Source organism: Bos indicus, chromosome 29 (assembly GCF_029378745.1).
Source record: "Bos indicus isolate NIAB-ARS_2022 breed Sahiwal x Tharparkar chromosome 29, NIAB-ARS_B.indTharparkar_mat_pri_1.0, whole genome shotgun sequence".
Classification (NCBI taxonomy): domain Eukaryota; kingdom Metazoa; phylum Chordata; class Mammalia; order Artiodactyla; family Bovidae; genus Bos; species Bos indicus.
The window spans coordinates 33011744-33027548 of NC_091788.1; the positions used below are offsets into that span (position 1 = coordinate 33011744).

Consider the following 15805-nt stretch of genomic DNA (forward strand, 5'->3'; position numbering starts at 1 on the left):
TTAATACTGTGCAAATGTTTAGACATACAGCATACAGACTTCCATTTGTATTCTTGCCCGAGTTCCAGAAATGCTGGGGATGGGCCTGCAAAAGGAGCTCAGTCACATGAGGAACAGTTGAAGAAAATAAGTACATTTAGCCTGGGAAGAAAAAAAGTTAGTGGGAAGATCAAAGAACCAGCCATTTTTCACATGACAACTGAAGGCCATCATGTGAAAAACAGAACAGATCTGTGTGGTGCTGGAAACGAAGCCAGGTACATTCCACTCTAATACAACAAAGAATGTTAAACAGTAAGAATTCCTTTTAAAAAGGACTGGGCGACTTCCCTAGTGGTCAAGTGGCTAAGACTCCGTATTCCCAGTGCAGAGGCCCCAGGGTTCGATCCCTGATTAGGAAACTAGATCCCACATGCTGCAACAAAGACCCGGCACAGCCCCCCCCAAAAATATTTTTTAATTAAAAAAATAAAAAGATTTGGGCAACAACAAGGTCATACTGTACAGTACAGGGAACTATATTCAGTATCGTGTGATAAACCACAATGGAAAAGAATAGAAAAAAGAATGCACACATATATGTATAACTGAGTCACTCTGCTGTACAGCAGTCATTAATACAACACTATAAAGGCAATGGCACCCCACTCCAGTCCTCTTGCCTGGAAAATCCCATGGCGGAGAAGCCTGGTAGGCTGCAGTCCATGGGGTCGCTAGAGTCGGACACGACTGAGCAACGTCACTTTCACTTTTCACTTTCATGCATTGGAGAAGGAAATGGCAACCCACTCCAGTGTTCTTGCCTGGAGAATCCCAGGGACGGGGAAGCCTGGTGGGCTGCCATCTATGGGGTCGCACAGAGTTGGACACGACTGAAGCGACTTAGCAGCAGCAGCAGCATACATTAGTAAAAATATATAAATTTTTTTCAAAAAGAACTGGGCTGTCAGGTGAGTAACAAGTCAGACACCGAAAATACAGAAGCAGAGGGTACGTGCTGCTCTTCCAACAATAATGTGGAAGGAACTCTGATCCTGAGAAAAGGCAAACACCACATTTGCCCAAGAAGCCTATGTAACTGCAGTGTGAATGGGTAGCTCTATATACAGAGACAAGTGCTTTGAGACACAGGCAAATGGAAGCTAAACTCTGAAGCATCCTTTCTCTATTAAAAAGTCCCTGCTATCAGCTCACTCTTGTCATTCGCCTCCTCACAAAAACTGAAGTAAATTCCTCCATTCTACCATATTAATTGCTTAAAGACCAGAGCAGCCTTGTCTCGAGGGACTTCTCTATCCTCCAAGAAGTCAGAACCTTCTTCCCTGCTGCTCCTGGGGTCCTATGATTTATCATTATCACTGAAAACCTTGTCATCTGTCCCCACGATGGATGACACCTCTCTGGCACCAACAAATACATATTCTACAGAAATACTAAGGATACAACACATATCTAGACAGAGTCCAGGCCTCTCAAACAGCTTGCAGAAAATGGGGTTATAAATGTAAGATAAAAGTAAATAAATGCAAACTGAATGAAGAAAATAAAATGAGGTAATAAAGAAGACAGAGCCTGTGACACTGCCTGTACACAGGTAAGCATAAAGGCCTCACTGGGGCAGCAGAAGAGAGCCATGAGAAGATCTGAAGGAAGTACGTTCCATCCTTCCTTGTAGATCGCTGAAGAGGTACATGCTTAGCTCGGTCAAGGGATGAAAAGGAGCATCATCCACTATACATCTGTTAGAATGGCCAAAATCCAGAACGCTCATACCACCAAGTGCCGGCAAGGATGTGGGGCAATAGGAACTCTCATTCAAAATCATGCTTATCATACCATCCTAGAATCACCCTCCTTGGTACTTACCCCAAAGAGCTGAAAACTCCTATCTACAAAAAACATGGATGTTTATAGCAGTTTCATTCATTACTGCCAAAACCTGGAAGCAATCAAGATGTCCTAACAAAGGAATATTACTCAGTGCTAAAAAGAAAGAGTACTGTAGAAAATTCTTAAAGAGATGGGAATACCAGACCACCTGACCTGCCGCTCTAGAAATCTGTATGCAAGTCAGGAAGCAACGGTTAGAACTGGACATGGAACAATAGACTGGTTCCAAATAGGGAAAGAAGTACATCAAGGCTGTATATTGTCACCCTGCTAATTTAACTGATATGCAGAGTACATCATGAGAAACACTGGCCTGGAGGAAGCACAAGCTGGAATCAAGATTGCTGGGACAAATATCAATAACCTCAGATATGTGGATGACACCACCCTTATGGCAGAAAGGGAAGTAGAACTAAAGAGCTTCTTGATGAAAGTGAAAGAGCAGAGTGAAGAAGTTGCCTTAAAACTCAACATTCAGAAAATGAAGATCATGGCATCTGGTCCCATCACTTCATGAGAAATAGATGGGGAAACAGTGGAAACAGCAACAGACTTTATTTTGGGGGGCTCCAAAATCACTACAGATGGTGACTGCAGCCATGAAATTAAAAGACGCTTGCTCCTTAGAAGAAAAGTTATGACCAACCTAGACAGCATATTCAAAAACAGAGACATTACTTTGCCAACAAAGGTCCATCTAGTCAAGGTTATGGTTTTTCCAGCGGTCATGTATGGATGTGAGAGTTGGACTGTAAAGAAAGCTGAGTGCTGAAGAATTGATGCTTTTGAACTGTGGTGTTGGAGAAGACTCTTGAGAGTCCCTTGGACTGCAAGGAGATCCAACCAGTCCATCCTAAAGGAAATCAGTCCTGAGTATTCATTGGAATGACTGATGCTGAAACTGAAACTCCAATACTTTAGCCACCTTATGTGAAGAACTGGCTCATTGGAAAAGACCCTGATACTGGGAAGGATTGAGGGCAGGAGGAGGAAGGGACGACAGAGGATGAGATCGCTGGATGGCATCACCGACCCAATAGGCATGAGTCTGAGTAAACTCCAGGAGTTGGTGATGGACAGAGAGGCCTGGCATGCTGCAGTCCATGGGGTCACAAAGAGTTGGACATGACTGAGTGACTGAACTGGGCTGATAAAGAAATAAGATATCAACCCATGAAAAGACATGGAAGACACTTAAGTATTTATTACGAAGTGAAAGAAGCTAATTGAAAAGCTACATACTGTAAGGTTCCAACTATAAGACACTGTGGAAATGGTAAAACTATGGAATCACTGAAAAGATCCTGAGTAACCAGGGGACAGGAGTGGGAGGAAGGTGGGGGACACGTAGGCGGAGCACAGGGGATGAAGGCAAGGACAGAGGCAGGGAAGTCTATAGATAACTTTCCAGAGGACAAAGGCAGCTAGCCTAGGTGTTAACCATGAAAAAACTGAGACACAGTCAGGTCCAGTTTGTATTCTGAAGGTGGAGTTGATGGGACTTATTAACATGAGAAGGAAAAAATGGAGGATGACCTCAGAGCCTGCACAACTGGGTAGACAGTGTGGCCACTTCAGTTCAAACAGTGAAGACGTGGGAGAAGTGGAGGGAGGAGTGGACGAAAGAAAGCATAATTCACAGTTCTGCTTGGTTCATGAGACATCAAGGTACAGGAATGGCCTTAGATGACGAGTCTAGAGCTCCAGAAATCAGTACCAGAGATAGGAATCTGAGCCCCCTCGGCATATAAACAGTATCTGAAACCATGAAAATGGATGAAATCAGGAGAGCCCAGGGACACTCCAAATTTTAGAGGGGGAGGTAGGCAGAGATAAGCTGCAAAAAAGACAGAGAATGAGTAGCTATGAGGTCAGAGAAAATAGTCGGCCAATGGGAAACGCTGATGAGAGGTCAGTAAGACACAGATGTTGCATGACCTCTGGCTTTGACAAGATACAAGTCACTGCAGCCTTGATTAAAAGCAATGCCAGTGAGTGGAGAAAGTGAAAGTGAAGTCATTCAGTCGTGTCACTCTTAGTGACCCCATGGACTGCAGCCTACTAGGCTCCTCTGTCCATGGGATTTTCCAGGCAAGAATACTGGAGTGGGTTGCCATTGCTTTCTCTGCTCCTGGGCCTTGGCCTCCTTCAATTTCCATGGGTGGACCTCCTTAGGGGTGAGTCTTTCTGAAGCTTATCCTACCCAGTACTGTTGCAACCTGAGAGCCAGGCGTCCCGAGGTCAGGGTGCAGATCCCCAGGCAGACTGAGGCATGACAGCCTCCTAGAGATCGAATCCCTGGGCAGGTCAAGGCATGACAGCCTCCAGAGAACAAGAGCTCAAACAGATCAGTCTAAAGAGAGAATCAGTGGTAAGGAAGTGGACAAAGCAAACATAAACCTCTCCTGTTGCAAAATGGAACAAAGAAATTGGGCAATAGCTGAAGGGAATCATAAGGTAGAGGAGAGAGGATGGTTTAACAGAGGCGATTTATTCTAATACCTGTTAAGGTATTAGTGGCTCCAACAAGACAAAACTGTATTCCTTTCTCACTTAACCATCCAGAGAAAAGTGAACAGTAGTAGGTGGTTCTGCTCTATAAGATCATCCAAGGACCCATCTTACTGATCCACCTCCTCCTAAAGTATTGCTCTCAACTGCACGGTTGAATTAACACGTACCAGTACTATATTCTCCTGGCAGAAAGGGAGCAAGAGGAAAGCAGAAAGCAAGAGCAAGCAGAAAGCAACTCACTGTTCCTTTCTAAGGCCCCGACACAAAAATTGCTCACAGTACTTCTGGTCATTATCCAGTTACCCAAACTTTATCATGTGGTCACATCCACGTGTAAGAGGGAGGCTAGGAAATGCAGTCCAGCTGGGCATCCACGTGCCAGATAAAACCTGAGGGCCCTATTACTGAAATGAAGCTGAAGAGAGTGGCATCTGGTGAACAATTAATCATCACTGCTGCAAGTAATATAGGGCACGTCTGCATACTAAAAGAGATGATCCAGTAAGCAGAGAATGATAATTTAAAGGAAAAAATAATGGCAGGAGTAAAAGCCTTTAAGAAGCGGGAAATGAGATCCAGGGCTCAGAGTTATTGCCCAGAAGCAGAGACACGTTGAGTCTCCTGTCACTTCTCACATGCTTGACTTTTCAGAAGAATTGTTGCCCCTTGAATGCATTTCCAGAAGATTAGAGTAATCCCTTCCTTCTATCTAGTAAATCAAATAATCACATAGAATGAGTATAAAAATCTGGCCTGGATTGAACAGTTCTCACTTGAGTTGTCTCCTACCTAACAGGCTGATTCTTTCTCCTAACAGGCTGATTCAAAGATGCTGCTGCTCTTTCAAGGAGAATATGACCAAATTTCAGAGCTTAAGGCAGTCTAAAAAGTTTATTTTACAAATGTCCAAGGCCACAAATCATCCTCTCCAAAAGTACACCCAAGTCCATGAATGGCCACTGCTAGATCAGGGATGATTATCCCACTGTTCCTTGTCCACTCTTTCATATTCTTCTTCTTCATAATATAGTTTATCTTCCCAATGGAATGGAACACTTTCTAAGGGAAGAGACTCGATGCCAACTTCTTTCATACCTAGGCTCCACTGCATTTAGTGTGGTATGAAAAAAAACCCTCACTTGTACTCAATTGATACTTTTTAGTTCACTGAGAAAGACATTTGGTTTCCTGTACCCTACCAGAGCAGGACTGTCACTAAGTCCTGAAGACCACTGTTTGCCAGGCTCTCCTCAGGTAGAAGATCAATGGAAACTGGGGAAGTGCTAGAGGATAGTCCCTACTTTAAAAAAAAAAAAAAAATTGGAGAATTATGGAATTTGGGAGCAACAAAGAATCTTAGAGACCTCTAGTTTGACCCCTCATTTCATCAACAGATATAAGGAAAATGAGGTTTTTAGCAAGATAAATTACTGGTGCAAAGGCACAGATTTATTTACAGGAGAGCCAAGACAAGAACCCAGGTCCTCTGACTTCAAGTTCAAATCTCCTTTCTCTGCTAAAGCTTCCTTATCTTTTTTGCCTGCCCTTGATAAACCGGGTAATTACTAAAGTTCACATAATGTGTTCTTCAGTCACTGAAAATCCTACTCATCTTGAGAGTCTTTCCACCATATAACTCTCCACTAAAAAGAGAACAGGAATTACTACTTCCATCCTACACACAATGGGATAAAAACAGGGCAATCACATGGCCTGCTCAGGACCACAAGGCTGAACCCCACAAAATAAAGATTTTATTAATACTATCTCAAGGGCAAAGGAATGGAATGTCTATTTCAGAGCTCCTCCCCAGAGCGCGGTGCCTATCTTTGGTAGCAGAGACAACGTACCCCTATCACACCATGTCCAGGGGGCATGGGCCACGCGTGCCTTTTCTCTCGGGGCTTTCCATCTCCACAGGCTCCGAAACTAATGTCTACTATGATCCAGGACATAAAATAAAGTAGTAAATGGATGCAATCTCCCTGAAAATCAGAATTCTACTTCCACTCTGAACATTCTGGTTCATAAATTACATATGAGAAATTAAACCAAACACCTCATTTCTCACTTCCTTTTACCTACCTAAAACACCTCCTGTAAATACCAAGGAAGCCCCCTTTTCAGGTATACTATGAACCTGCAAACATCTGTTTTACCAAATCTTTACATTTTGCTACCATGGTGAATATTCCCGCTCAGTCTTCACCTCTTCAAACAGGAATTCTCTGGTTGATTTTGTTGTTTATATGCTTTAACATCAAAAGAAAATCCTGTCTCCTTGAGATGGAAGGTCTTGTTTAGGTCTCTACTGTTTCTATGGGGCCACAAGTGTTGTTTTCCAGGGGCTGCAGCTCTGCAGTTTGATGAAAGGCCCTCTGCCCACCCCCCAAGGACAGCATGGGGACATCAGCAGCACCCTCCAGAGGTCTCCCTGGGATTATCCCTCGGCCTGTAAAGAACACCCAAGGTGTGAAATTGCACTATTTGTAGGATGGCAAGAGCCACAGTGGCCCCAGCCCTGTTCTGTTTGACTCAGTTAGAACAATAGCCTTTGTTTATTTGCTCACTCCAAGTTTGGGATTAATGTTAAATAAACCAGCATTTGAAGCTGGGAAGTACATCCAATTTATCCACAGTAAGATAACTTAAACCAAATATTTCAGAAAGAAGCTTAACAACGAAGCTTCTAGAAAGTACACTAGGCCTATCTTTATGGAAAAAATATTAAGTTTTATTATTCCACCTCTGAAGAGGCTATTATAGAGATGCTAACGCAAATCCTAAATTAGACTTAAAGGGTGTCACACACATTAAAAGAAGTCACCTAACCCTGGCCTAATGTAATGTTCTTTTCCTAAATATCTTTTTCAAAAAAACAGAAAATAGGAAATACCAAAACCAAAATAGAACCAATATTTAAGTTCAGCTTGCAAACATACATTAGTACCAAGAAATTATCAAGAACCAAGATCTTTGAAAAACAGAGCAGAATTATGTTTCCACCCATTCTTAATCATCTAAATAAGCAAGGGATTAATAAAAATACAGTACAACATACGAGAGATTTCTCAAATTATCCCATTTATCAGCTGTTTACTAAACTAATGGTTTCAGTAAAGGAAAAAATTCGGTAACAAGTAACATACCACTCAGAAGAACAACTCTATAATACTGGGGCAAGGTGATGTACAACATTTTAGGCGTATTGTTTACACTAGAATTCATGATCACCATCATCTATAACTTACTATGTACTTATTAAATGCCTATAACGTATATAGAATCACGATTCAATGGACGTGAGTTTGAGCAGGCTCTGCGGGATGGTGAAGGACAGGGAAGCCTGGCATGCTGCAGTCCGTGGGGTTGCAAAGAGTCGGACACGACTGATCGACTGAACAACAATATCGTATTAAGCCTTCACATGTAACATTTCATTTAACCATCACTACAATCTTCTAAGACAGATTCTATATTCTCTGATTACAAAGGAGGTACCTGAAATACCAAGATGTTAATTTGTTTGTCCAGGATTAAAGTTTATATCACAGCTGACATTCAAACACAAGTCTGTCTGACTCCAAAGCAAAAATCAGTACCTTTCCAGGGGTCCTAATCCCTATAATGCTATGACAGGAAACCATGCTTGTGCTAAGCAGAGCAAAAATTTTATGTCCTAAAGCAAAAACAGGGCTTTCTGGTGGCTCTGTGGTAAAGAATCCACTTGCCGATGCAAGAGACACAGGTTTGATCCCTGCGTCGGGAAGATCCCCTGAAGAAGGAAATGATAACCCACATCAGGATTCTTGCCTGGGAAACCCCATGGACAGAGGAGTCTGGGGGGCTACAGTCCATGGGTAGACAACGAGTAGGACATAACTTAGCGAATGAACAACAACAATAAGGCAAAGACTGGCAAACTTTTTCTATAAAGGGTCAGGTAATAAAACTGCTAAGCTCTGCAGGCCATACTGTCTCCGTTGCAAGGAATCAACCCTGCTGTTGTACAGCCAATACAGCCATAGACACTACATAAACAAGTGTGGCTATAATCCCAGTAAAACTTTATTTATGAGCACTAGTATCTGAATTTTATGTAACTTGCACATTATGAAATACTTTTTATTTTTTTCTACCATTTGAAAATGAATCATTCTTAGTTCATAAGCCATACAAAATACAAGCTGCAGACCAGATTTGGCCTACATACTGAATTTTGTCAATGTCTATCCTAAATAATGCAGACAAATATAAAACATATTTTAGTAAACAGCTCTTTTCACACTCCTAACTTGTAATCTCCTTTAATATTCGGAACTGATACTTTACAGAAGCTCAAAGTCTCAATAAACTAAACATCTGCACCCAAATAATCAAAAACTCTGAGTCCAAAACTGTAGATACTACATATGGATTTCCTAAGAATGAGGCAGAATCACAAAATTCTGGAACTCAAAAAGATCGAACACATTCTCATTCCTTATGTGCATTTTTAAAAACTGGTATTAAGACATTTAAAACAGCTAAACACTAAGTTTACAGGTAATGACAGTAATAGTTATGAATATAAGAAGCAATACAAAGTATTTTCAAACCCTTTTTTTCATCTGACTTCTCTGTAAGGAAGACAATGCAAGCCTCCTTGCAATGTCCCGTTTTGTTTTTGTTGTTGCTTAGTCACTAAGTCGTGTCCAATTCTTTTGCGACCCCATGGCCTGTAGCCCACCAGGCTCCTCTGTCCATGGGATTTCCAGGCAAGAATACTGGCATGGGTTGCCATTTCCTTCTCCAAGGGATCTTCCTGATCCAGGGATGGAACTTATGTCTCCTGCATTGCAGGCAGATTCTTTAACAATGAGCCACCTGGGAAACCCCATCCCAATTTTACACCTAAGAAACACAGGCTCAGAAATGCACATAACTTGCCCAAAGCAGGGACCAAGCCACACAGCTACTAAGTGGCAGAACTGCAACCACAACCTGATTTTAAGTCCCTGCTGCCTCTTAACTACTTCCATAGACATCAAATTTCACATTAATCGGTTAAACGCTAAAGATTGTCAAGAATTATTAGTCATAATTTTTAAAAGCAATGAAAACATTTAGTTCATTTCATTCAATTTTCCTATGCTATCAAAGTCCACTGAAGAAAACAGATGTTAATTCTTGACATTCGTCAGATGCATTTACAGTCAATAGTGAATCTATGTATACTGTGCAGACAACACACTAAGGCCAGCACAGAAAGGGAAAGCACTGCTGAACAAGTCAATCTAAAGACGGACTAAGACGAGACTTCCCTGGTGGTCCAGTGGTTAAGACTTTGCCTTTCAATGCAGGGGGTGTTGGTTCAACTCCTGGTCAGGGAGCTAAGATCCAACATGCCTTGTGGCCAAAAAAACAAAACACAGAACAGAAGCAGTGCTGTCACAGATTCAACAAAGACTTTAAAAATGGTCCACATCCACAAAAATATCTTTAAAAAAATAAAATAAAGAGAGACTAAGAGAAAGAGAAATAGAGATGAATGAATTCCCATTAAAGTCTGAGCCCAACTGTAGCATAGCTTCTGGTGATCGGAAAATGATGTGGGGGTTAGGAAAAGAAAATAAAAGGAACATAACTACTGGAACTCAAGCCAACATCAAAGACTCTAATGACAGTTGAGCCTGCCTGGCTGCTTCTTGGTCTCTCCCTAGAAAACAAAAAGTTACATAACCAAAGAAGATTCTTCCAACTAACACTTCCTCTGTGGCCCACTTACACCCTATCAGCCACCTCAGTGTGCATCTCCATACAGTAAACTGGGCTTCCACCCCAGCTGGGTCTGGACAGGTCTCTGTCCAAAGTGCTGCTTTATTCTACCGACTGCTATAGGGACGATGGTATGAAGACAACTGGCCAGAGCACAGTTCCAACCTCACGCCATTCTAGAGACTTATTCTATGAAGAATCATCACACACTAAATTTTAGGAATGAAGCCAACTCCAGATAATCCTGAAAATGGACATCACAGCATCATAATATCCCATCTTCACAAACAGCAGTGTTAAAAAGGAATTCACACCAATGAGTGCTGGAAAAACTCTGAGGTCATGTTGTAGCAGCAATTAAAGCTTCTATTTCTCAAGTACAAGGATCAAATGTCAATATTCTAAGAGTCCAATTTACCCAATAAAGAAAAATATATTAATGAATCACAATCATCACTACCCAAAAATATTACAACAAATTTAATTAGTGATTCAAACTAGCATATTTTCTGGATGCTAAGACCCACAATACTCTAGCACCATATGCTTTTTCTTCTTCCAATAGAAATACAAATATAGACAACGTTGACAAAAGCAACCAATGTATCAGAAGTTACTCCCATTCATATTGACTTAAAAGGTCTAAATCTGTGCCAAGTAAAACTCTGAAAGAATGGAAAATAAAAGAGATGCTGACAACAATGCAATGTGGCCCAGCTGCCAGCTATCCATGTAACATCATGCAGTGCCCCAAGCAGTTTAAAAGCAGATTGCAATTCTGCATGCAGATCAAAATTATAATTATCCAAATTCTATTTCCTAAAAGATAACTATCAAACTGGAACCCAAGCATCCTCCTGGGGTCGCCTCCTCCCGTCCACCTTCTTTAAGCTTCAGCCAGAGAATGCGGGGTTATAAAGGGTCAAGAAGTAGACCATAGCTAAGCAATCTGGTTTGACTTTCTCGCTCTACCGTTTCTGTTCATCTGTTTGAGAAATTTTTAAACATGAATATTTAATCAAGTCACCAAAATGAGAAAGGCAAGACGGGGACGGGGTGGCGGGGAAGACCAAGGGAGGAAAAAGGCACTAAAGTCACCAGCACCGTCCAATGTGCAGAGGCAACTTCAGCCAATTAGAAAGATGAGAGGGAAAACTCCACGGGCGCGACAGCGAGCACGGCGGGGAGCGGGCACGGCCAGGGCGCCCGGAGCCCCGGTGCCTCGGGCCCGGAGCGCCGCAGCAGGCCGGGAACCGCCCGGCCCGGTCCGCCGAGGCCGCGGGGAAGTGGTGGGCGCGGGCGGCTGCGGCCCGATCGCGGTCCGCCCCGGGAGGCCGAGGAGGGAGCCGGGTTGGGGGGTGGAAGGGGGAGGAAGGGGGAAACCCGAGATGGCCTTCCAAGAACATTCGATCCCGAACCTTTACTTTAAAAAGAATTTCTCCCCAAAAGGAAAGCCAGGCCCCCCAGCCCTTCCCTGCGGCAGCTGCCCACGTCACCGGCGCCCCCGGCCCTCCCGCGGCCCCCGCCTTACCGAGCCCCGCGGCCCCGCCGCGCCGCCGCGGCGTCGCTGCGCCCCGCTCGCCGCTCCGTGTCTGCCCTGCGGGGCGCCGGGCCCGACGCCCTCCCCTTCCTCCTCCTCCTCGTCCTCGTCCTCGTCCTGGTCCCGATCCTCGCCGCCGCCGAGCGCCGCCCGCGCGCCGAGCTTAGCGCCTGGCCGCCCAGGGCAGCCGCGGGGGCTCGGCCGGGCGCCCCCTGCGCCAGCGCCTCATCCCGCCGCGCCGCCCCGTCAGGCTCGGGGGCGGGGACGCCGGGCTCCCGGCCGCGGCCTCGGAGTCCTCCTTCCCTTCGACCCTCACCGCGATCGCCCTCCCCCGGCCGAGACGGCCCCGGGGATGCGGTCCTGGGCTCCGAGCCCCTAGCCCGCCGCCTCCGGGCAGCCCCCGCAGCGCCCCCGCCCCGCTCGCGGCGCGCGCCCGCTGGAGCCCGCCGCCGGGCCGGGCCTCCGCCTCCCGCGCTCCGCCTCCTCCTGCGCCCGCGACGCCCGCAGCGGGGAGAAGAGGCGCGCGGCCGCGGCCCCCGGGCACGAGCACGCGCGAGGAGGGCGGGCGGAGCGCGCGCGTGGCCGAGGGCGGCGGGGGCGCGCCCGGGCCTCGCCTGCTGTTGTCCCGGGAGCGCACGTGCGCGGCGGGGGGGCGGCGAGGGGTGGGCTGCTCGCGCTCCCCTGGGAGCTCTGGGGGTCCGCAGGGCGCCGGAAGGGTGCCGGGATGCACCCTCGGGGGTTCGGGCGAGGTCTGCCGCCTCGGCTTCTGCACCGTGCTGCGGTGCAAAAACACAAACCCTGCTGCAGCAGCAGCGACGCCGGGAAGAGCCATCCTCCGAGACTACGGCAGTGGCTCCTCTCCACTCACAGCTGACCCCGGGGTGCTGTCACCGCGCCGCGGAGCAGAGGGGGGCGTTGCCGCAAGTCGGGAAGCTCCCTGCCTCTCCATCCTTTGCGCATTTTGGTCTAAAATCAACTCGCATCGGTTATTATTTGGAATCTGGGCCTAAAAGTTCTATTGGTTGTCTTCATTCAGAGTTATGGACTGGAAGATTGGAAGTGACCTGGCAAGGGAGAGGAAGGACAAGAAAGGGTAAAAGAGCAGCAACCCTGGAAGGTCCGTGGCCAGGAGACACGTGAAGCCCTGCGTGTGTATGGCACTGCCCTTGGTTCTCCCTCCTACTCCTTTTGTTCAACCTCTAAAGGCTGTGCATTACTTCGACCTGCAACAAGCGGTCTGTGTAACAGAACAGATCTGGACATGCTACCCTTTGATGTTTTGATCTTTTTCTTTTATGTATGTACCATTCACTCCTTCTGACTCCTTTGGGATCTGAATGTTGGGGAGGGGGTTAGCCTACATAATTTAACTCAGTACTCAAATCCACCCATGCCAAATACTGCATCGTCTAATGTCACTGCAGTGATTCGGGTCCACTCAGCATATAGTCATGTCAGTGGGAGTCACTGAATATAAAACGTGGCCTTGACCACAGTTAGCAGGATTTCAAGGGCACGGATGTGAAGCAGGATTTCAGCACATCCTGGAGAGAAATTAGGGAGTGAACATGTACAATAATCTCACTCCTGCCAGCTTCAGTATAATAAAGGGTTCTTTAATGATGGAGATTCAGAATATTTTCTAGCAGAGAAGGAGGGAAGGGATGGAATAAGATTCGCAAAGAGGCACAGACTTGGATGGGAAAATTTAAAGACATGTACATAAAAGAAATGTATCCTGGTAGGCACAGTGTTAAAGAATCTGCCTGCCAATGCAGGAGACTCAGTTTCTATCCCTGAGTGGGGGAGATCCCCTGGAGGAGGGCCTGGCAACCCACTCCAGTATTCTTGTCTGGGAAATCCAATAGACAGAAGAGCCTGGCAGGGTGCAGTCTATAGAGTCAGACACATCTTAGCAACTAAACAACAACTCAAATCCTGTTTTGGTAGCCATCTACTTGAAACAGGTAGACTTAGGATCTGTAATGGTCTTAACGGGTACTTCCTAAGTGCTGGAGAAACAGCCAGGTGAGTGAAGAAAACTAGAGACCTGCAGCTTCACCCAAACTCGTAGTTTAAAAATTACTCTTTCTCCAAACTGCAGGAGTTCCATTGGTTCACCTTTTGACCACAGAGAGCTATCTCTGCTAGAAAGGGATGAGTGTGCAGAGAGGGTTTAATAGCGAGTGTTGTTCCTAGGGGATTGGTGAGCATGAAACAGAAATCTCCTTTGATGTCAAGAGGTCAGGATGGGACATTAAACCAAGCCACCATGAGAGATGAGTTTTGCCCAAGGCTCTCATCCCTTTGTTGTTGTTGTTCAGTTGCTAAGTCATGTCTGACTCTTTGATCTCATGGACTGCAGCTTGCCAGGCTTCCCTGTCCTTCACTGTCTCCCAGAGTTTGCTCAAACTCAAATCCATTGAGTTGGTGATGCCATCCCACCATTTCATCCGCTGTCGTCCCCTTCTCCTGCTCTCAATCTTTCCAGTGAGTGAACTCTTTGCATTAGGTGGCCAAAGTATTGGAGCTTCAGCATTAGTGCTTCCAATGAATATTCAGGGTTGATTTCCTTTAGGATTGAATGATTTGATCTTATGGTCCAAAGGATATCCCTGACTACTCTCAACTAAGATCATAGCATTCCAAATTCTTTTGGAAGGCCCTCACATCCCAGAGTTTGGCCATCATACCCCAGGATTCAGCTCTCTGGCCAAATATTAAATAGTATATGTTCAGCTGGTAGAGAGGGTGAGTAATACCTACAGGAACTGGGATCTATGCGTATGTTGGATGACACATATTCCCTTTTAGAGTCTCAGAACATCTTGGTAGCTTTCCCCATATTGGTATTCTATCAAGTTCAGAGAAAGAACAAATGGATTCCTCCTGTGTATTCCAGATGTCAGGGGTGTTTGAGCAAGCTCAAGGGTGCTGATGCTTCTTACTCTAGTTCTAAGTCAGCACTCCCCTTCCTTGGAAAGAAGCATCCAGAGAGCCTATGAATAAGTAGTTGCTCTTGCTATGCCTGCTGTGACTTCTGGGCAACTCTGCAGCCATCTGAACTTCGTGTTTCAGAGTTTGTAACCGATTACCTTTGTCCTAAGAACATCTTTAGTGATTCAAGACATATATTCCAATAATTGCAACATTCCCTAAAGAAGAATAAGCCTATCTGAATATAAAATGCTCAATAACTGCATCTGTTTTGGTTTGGTTCAGTATTCTCAAGGTGAGAGGCGGGGGTTGGGGAGGGAAATAGCAAATTCCTTCTGTCTCTGGAGCTGTGGGAGGCCTCCGCCTGGCCTCCTTTCTCGGCCTTGGCACTGTCGTCTTCCGGACAGTAGCATCTGGGCTCACTCCTGGCATCTAGGATCTGTTGCACTGCGGTCCCCTCCAGGCACTGAAGCAGCGTCACGGTGCAGACAAGTTGAGCCAGCACGGAGGGCGGCCACAGAGACGACTGCATTGCTTGCCTAACCTTGAGTTTTAGAAAGAGCCTGGGAATTTGAACAAGGGGGAGAGAGGGAGCTTATTCTCATCCCCAAATTGAAGGCTCAGCAGCTGGCTTGAAAAAAAATAAGTTGAGAAAAATAAGCCAACCACGCTTAGGAGAGAATTTTCCCAAAGTGACCCTTGACATTGCCTTTTTAATGTATTTTCTTCCTGGCCTAAGGGGCCAGCTCCATGTTGTGTCCCTGTTAAACAGGACAACAAAATGCTGCTGCTGCTAAGTTGCTTCAGTCGTGTCCGCCTCTGTGCGACCCCACAGACGGCAGCCCACCAGGCTCCTCTGTCCGTGGGATTCTCCAGGCAAGAATACTGGAGTGGGTTGCCATTTCCTTCTCCAATGCATGCATACATGCTAAGGTGCTATAGCCGTGTCCAACTCTGCGCAACCCCATGGACAGCAGCCCAGCAGGCTCCTCTGTCCATGGGATTCTCTAGACAACGATACTGGAGTGGGTTGCCATTTCCTTCTCTGGAACAACAAAATAGATATTTGAAAAAAGGTATGTTGTCTGCATGTAGCATCCTCCCAGCTAATCTGCATGCCCATGAAGTAAACTCTCTCAACACTGAACCCTTTACAAGAATAAACTA

General features: G+C 45.6%; 1 protein-coding gene across 1 annotated transcript in view; it reads right to left on the reverse strand.

The window, feature by feature from the left end:
* ARHGAP32 (Rho GTPase activating protein 32) overlaps positions 1–12129 on the reverse strand; it is a 205655-nt gene extending 193526 nt beyond the window's left edge. Inside the window, exon 1 of the mRNA XM_070782649.1 lies at positions 11693–12129. The gene's annotated coding sequence lies outside the window, so the exon portion shown is untranslated. The remainder of the gene's footprint in view (positions 1–11692) is intronic.
* Positions 12130–15805: the final 3676 nt, after the last annotated feature.